We start from the raw sequence: 6,969 nt of genomic DNA on the forward strand, positions 1-6,969 counted from the left end.
TTGAAGAGGCAGTGTAAAAGTGTCTTTAGATGTGCAGAGTTAGTGTGTATTTACAGGGAGAGCCAGCCTTCAACTGTGCCATTATTGAGCTCAATCAGCTCCTTGTTAGCGCCAAAGTCATTCAATTAAAGCGAGCTGGGGAAACAAATTTGCGACAAATCGAGCTCGTTGAGGGAAAGGTGGCGAGGTGGAGGGTTAGGGGGAGCGAGGATTCATTTCGGCGAGGTTGCCCCCTGTCCCGAGTCCTGATGGTGAAGATACACAGGCTGCCAGGGGTAAGAGGCCAGGCTTTCTTGGGCCTTCTCCATTAAGGTTGGGTGGAACAATCGTCTCCGTTGTTTCGTCCGGGAAAGTGATGAGGTTGCAAATGGAATCCCGCAGAGGGAAACAAAAGATGAGGAGATCGTTTAGTGCAACCGGACTCTCGGGTAGGTGCCCCTCTTGGACACGTTAATTGATCTCATTTGTTACCCATACCTGCCCGATCAAGCTGCTATCATTGCCGGTAGAAGGGGGGGCTGCTGGGCAGACTTGCAGTGTCATGGATACAGAAATGATACTGAAGACAAACCAAAGAAAGGTGGAGAAACTGAAGCAAATAAGCAAGAAAAAAGTAAAAGTGAGACACAAAGCGAGAGCAGAGGCGAGCGAAAGGGCAGTCAGACACTCTAGTCTTACAGGCTTCATTTCCCCGCAGGGCCCTGAAACTAGACACTCCCAAATATCCCAATTACACCTGCACTTCTTGTCCTTTTGTAATGGGAATTCTGCTTTTTTTTCCCTCTCCTCCCCGAATCTCCGTGAACACAAAGTGGACAATTGTCCAGCATGGAGCTGAGACGACCTGCTCAAACATCCATGTCTGTTTTATTGGAGGCAGGCGGATCGGATGTGCTTTTAATGGCCCTAATTGGACACTGTATTAGTCTGCAGTAATGTAAGTAATAAGGATTTGATTCACATTTTATGTGCTGCAAGAGGAAATTCCTACTGTCTTTTGTGCTGTATGTTCTTTTCATTAGACAACAGAGAAACATGCACACAAATATTCAATTCAAGAATCAGGCGATCGCAATGTTGCGATGGCAATAATTCAACGTAACCCCGCTAATTCTGAGCATCCTTGCAATTTTGTCCAATCACCACCAACTACTGCAGGTAACTGTTTACACCCATTAGGATGTTGCAATGTCAAGATCACAACAAGTAAATTCAACCAGTTCTCATGAATTCTGCACAACCTTGCAATTTCATCCTCCACATAATGCCACCAAACTCCTTCTTTCTGGTTGTGAAAAGGCAGACACGTGTGACACAAAAGTCTTACATTTACTGCCAAGAATTCCTCATAAAGACTGCACAAGGCTGCACAAAAGTGGAGGTGTTTTGCACCTTGTGCAGCACTACAGTGGAATAATAACCAAAGTTATTTAGATTAAGCATGCATGGTTAGTGGTGACCATGTGTGAATGATGACACTGGGATCCTGGACACAGATATATAATTGTCCCCACCACCTCTTTTGATTACAATGGTTTTGCCTCTTTTTTATTTATTGATGTTTGCATCTATTTGAAGTCATTTTTTCTCTCTTTAGGTAATTTTGTGACTCTTATACATCACTTAATGTCTTTTTGTGGTTTTGTGTCTCCTCCATCATTTTGGATGTTTTCGGTCTCTTTGACATCATTGTGTGTGTCCGTTTTTGGTCATTTTTTGTCTCTGGGATTGTTTTGTGTGTTTTTAGATCATTTTGTGTCTTTTTGGTCAATTATTTTCCCCTTTTCATAGTCCTGGGTTTTTGTTAACATTTTGTTGTCTTTTGGACATTGTTTTATTGTATTACTTTCTGCCTTTGTTTGTTTCCCTCCTGTTTTCTGTCACATCTGTCCTACATCAGCCTCATTAGTCCTTTCCTGCTCCTCAGTTTCTTCAGCTCCCTGCCTGTTCTTCTGCTCATCAACTGATTTCCCTCACCTAAGCTTCTCTGCCCTACACCTGCACTTCATCCCCTCGTCAGTACAGCCTGTATTTAAGTCTTGCCTTTCAGTTCAGTCTGATTTGCTGGTATGATGTTCAGTTGCTGTTTGCTAGAAATATAATGGGATCTTTTGGTTCCCTGTTGCCTCCTGCAATACCTGCTCCACACTACATGACACTTTGCAGTTTTTTTGTTTGTTTGTAGTCATTTTGAGTCTCTTTGGGCCCCCCAGTAATCAATCCAAGGTGGAAAAGTCAGTGTCATATAAATCCCAGATTCAGAAAGATGCAGTTTAATGCACACTAGAACATGTTGCCATTGATTTTAAATAAAGTATGCACACACACAAAAAAACGTAAATCAACATGGTATTGCATCATGCATTCACTGCTGTGAAATTAGGCATTTCAGGCTGCAACAATTCCCCCAAAAACCTGCACAGTCCCACAGAGACTAAATTAAGCTCCAAAGGTCCAACAAAGTGAGGAATACTTGCAGATTCTGATGTTAAAATGTGACTTTTTGCACACTGAGAGGTGTCATTGCCATTATTAAGGTCACTGGTATTCTTCCCACATTCCTATTCATCTACATTGCTACTTGTGGTCGCTCCAAACTTTTTATTACCCATTGAGAGTGATGTACTGACTGTGCACAGGACAAGGGGGCAGAGGAAGTCTCTGAGGACTTTAATGTTTTAGTGAGCTGATTTTCTGCCTCCTGGTTGAGCGATGATGTGCGTATCCTCTCGCCCTCAGCGAGACAAAGTGCAAGTTTGTTTGTTCAAGGTCCCCCCAAAAAGTGAGCGCGCAATCTCCGGCTGTGCTATTTTGTCTTGGCGTGTCTTTTGCAACTTTGCCCCCACCTCCCACCGCCGCCGCCGCCCCGCTCCTGCCGGCATGTCTTCTGAGCTGGCATGGCAGGGTGAGAGCTCTCCAAGCTGCCCGCAGCTTCTCATGCATCCTGTGTGGCTGTCACAAGACGAGATGGGCGCCATTCAACCCAATTAGTAAAATCCACTCTGATGTTGGGAAGGGGAAAAAAAAAAAGAGAATCAAATTTTTATTTCGCCCCCTGTCCGTCATCTGCCAATTTCACTGGAAGTAAGAGAGTGGCACCAATTAATGACCATAGGCCGGAGGCGGCACCAGCACTGGCACAAGAACAGCATGTTTCAAGCGTCGGGTGGCATCATGCAAGGCCTGCTTCTCTTCCGACGCTAAAGCAAATGAAATGAGACTAATAGGGAGCTCGTTTCCAGCCGCTGATTAAAAGGCCTGGGAGCTCCTGAGGCATCGCCCACGTCCAGGTCTAGTCCGGGGCCTTCACATTGCTCCTGTAATGTCATTTCGGACATCAGCACGTCTGTCTCCCTGAGGTCATCCTTCTTCAGACTCATTTTTGTTTGTTCTGCAGCAAAAGGCGGGCTCGGAAATCTACACTTTCCTTTGGGGTGTTAATTAAGGGGAGCATCCAAAATTAATCAGCAAATTCACTAGGGCGAAGGGCGATGTGTCTGAAGGCCTGGAAACAAAGTCCGTGAAGCGCCCGCAGAGAAAGGAGCCCTCGGCTATGGCCAGGCAGAAAAACAAGTGCACAGACGGCGATCTGACACAAAAATTCATGTATGTATAAAATTTTACACTCATTTTCCCTGTCAGCTTGTCACAATGAATTATAAAGGTTGATTCGCTTATCTGGCTAAGGGAGATCACACACGCCCGGTCATCTGAACACCGTCATATGGTCAACGTCTGCTGGTGGAGACCTGCGCTAACCAAGCTAAAGCTACATCGGTCGAACCGTGGGAGGTCGTCCGTTGGGCCCACTTGTATCGATGATCAGTGGTGGAATGTAACTAAGTACATTTACTCAAGTATAGTACTTAAGTATGAATTTGAGGCACTTGCACTTAAGTATTTTCTTTTCATGCTACTTTATACTTTCACTAAACTACATTTAAGAGGGAAATTTTACACTTTGTACTTCACTACCTTTATCTGACAGCTTTAGTCTCTTTACAAATTAAGACTTTTGCATAAAAAACAAAAGAGGGGTTTTTAAATAATATTTTGTAATAAATTATATTTCAAGTAAAGCTGCAATAATTAGTTGTTTAATCAATCAGCTGATTCACAGAAAATTAATTTCCAACTATTTTGAATAACATTTAAGTCTTTTTCTATTTTCTCTTAATAATTTTGAGTTTTGGGAGATATTATTTTTAATGTTTAGAATTTTGAAATTAATTATGCCATTTCTTCTTTTTTTAATAATTTTGAGTTTGGGGGTGTTTTTTCTCTTTATTTTTTAAATAATTTGTCTTACTTGGGTGTTATTTTTAATGATTTTGAGTTTGCTGGGTGTTTATTTATTTACTTTTAAAAGATTTTTATGCATTGGGTACTTTTACTTTTCATACTTTAAGTACATTTTCCGGATTACTTTTACTGAAGTACTATTTTCAATGCAGAACTTTTACTTGTAACAGAGTATTTTCACAGGGTGGTATTAGCACTTCTACTAAAGTAAAGTATCTGAATATTTCATCACTGTCGACGATTTGTAATAATTAAGACTGAGCACATTTCAAAATCAAGAAACTTCCTCTTTTGTTTTCGGTTTCTACCTTCAGTAAAGACTTTTCTTTTGGACGCCACTTCCTTTCTCCTTTCGTTCACCTTATCCCCACTTTCATTACACCGGCATACTTAGATAACTCTCCATTTTTGTCTTTCAATTTATCTTTGGAGTTTTTTTGCCACATTCTCTAATTAGCACAGTGCCTGCAGGCTATTTGTGACCTTTCCATATGTAAATAGATGGATGCTTCCCTCCCTCTCCCCTCTTTCTCTCCCCCTTTCCTCTCCCTGCCTCTGACTTGCAGTGACAGGATGAGTGCAGTCGGAGTGAGCCAGTGCTCATGTGTGGATGGATGACACCACTCAAGGCATGTTTGGCAGCGGCTCCGGCGATATCAGGGAGCGAGGTGTTTCGAGGAGCGCGGTGATTGACAGCTGCCAGGTGTGACACTGCCAGCCTGACACAGTGCGTAGCAACTGTCTCCTGTCACTTCCCCTCTCCTCATCGCCCCTCTCGCACCGAGGCGCTGCGTCACTCACGCCGTCCTCTAAGCCCCTCTCGCCCAGGGTGCTTCAGCTACCGTGCAGCTGGAGTGCACTAACTGCCGAGTGCACTTCGGAGAGGCCTCGTCGCTCAACAGCTAGTTTCTTGATCTAGGACATGAGTTTGTTTAATACGCCAGAGTAGTTATTTTTGTCAAGTTGATATTGACTAGTGGTGGGGAGAGGACACAGCTTGAAATCTGTTTGTTTCTGCACAGACATAAGAGTCTTTTCTTGCTTCTATAGAGAATCAAAGTCTTAAATTAATTCCGAGATGTGTGATCAAGACGAAGAGGCTCCTGAAAAATCTGCACCAAATTAGCTCTGGTTTTGCTTTATTTTTAGGGGGAGAAGCTTTGTAGTCAAGGACGGAGGGCGTTGCACAATGGAAGTGAAGTGTAGTAGCAAAATCTTGGATCACATTGATGACATGCAAGTTTCTGTTCTGTTCTAACAGATATTTGTTTTTATCCAATACAAAAAGCATGAACCAACTACTATTAAGACTACTCTCTGTTTTTCCCCAACAATTTACCACTTGACCTCTACATTTTTGCCTTCTCCATCCTCTCTTTCCAATCTGCAGAATATGACTGATGTAGTCATGATTCACACTTCAGGTTAGAAACATCTTGCTTTTTTGGTTCCACTTGAGAACCTACTTTTTGGTTTCTAAACCAATATATTTTTGTCAAAAATGCTCCGATCTGTTCAAAATTAGGTGCAGCAAAACTATGCACAACAGTCGGCCACAGATTTTCAACTGTGCAGAAATGGTGGCCCAACAGTGGCACCACTCTTTGAAGACCATCTATAGCAAACGTTTTACGTCAAAAAGAGAGTTAAAAGAGTTTTTGTTTCACTGATAGCTTTAACATAACACATATGCAGCAGTACGATTTTCATTGATATTCCTGCTCTAGCAGCTGATATCTTTATTGTGCATCCAGTGCAGCTGAGTGAAAGAATAAGGTTACATGGAAAAACAAATCAAAGGACGCTGCGAGTAGCCAGCGCTGGCAAAGGCCCCGCTGAGTTTGGGCTCGAACACGAACAATTCCTTCTCACATCTGAAGTCGAGTTACACACAAGTTAATGTAATTCAGCCTATAAAACTGGTGTCAGGACCCCGGTTTGAATAATGGGCTCTCTGGCTACTCACCAGGCTCTCGGCTCACAAAGACAACTTTTGGGGAAACAATATGAAAAGAATACATATGAAGTTGGTGAGACGCCCTGGCTGCTGAAGAACTTTTCTCGGGTGCCAAAAATGGAATACGCTGCCGGTATGAATCCCAATATGGATTCTTATTCCTCAGAGACAATCCAAAGTGTTTTTACTCACATTAGCATATATTACAGAAGAGGAGGCGAGATTGCCAAACCGGATCACTTTAAAAGACAAATGCATATAGCGGATATGAAAGTGAACCCAGTTATTATGGCATATTAATTGATGATAATCTTTTGTGCCAGTTCACCACTTAGAAATGGGCGATCTCTGACCTGTGCCGGTGATAAATATAGATTGGGAACAGGAGGAGGCGACGGATAAACACAACTGAGTGCAGCAAATAACTTAGAGTTGTCATCGTCTGCGTACACACGCCCGACAAGACGCAGCAAGTAAATAAAGCTGAAATATATGCGGCATAATTGTTTTACCCAGGCGTTACATTTAATGCATGAATAATGTCTACAAATGGCAGGTCTCTTGCTTTCATTTTCCGTAGAGAAGTGTATTTACGGACTGCTGGTGGTCCCTGGAGGCCCCCTGTCCCCCCCTCAGCAGTATTTAATACCTCTAAAGTGCATAATTGCTGATCAGAGAGTCTGCGATGCTCTGTTTGGTGTGTAAAGGAC

This window comes from Plectropomus leopardus, chromosome 24, assembly GCF_026936395.1.
Source record: "Plectropomus leopardus strain MGB_pleo_1.0 chromosome 24, ASM2693639v1, whole genome shotgun sequence".
Lineage (NCBI taxonomy): Eukaryota > Metazoa > Chordata > Actinopteri > Perciformes > Serranidae > Plectropomus > Plectropomus leopardus.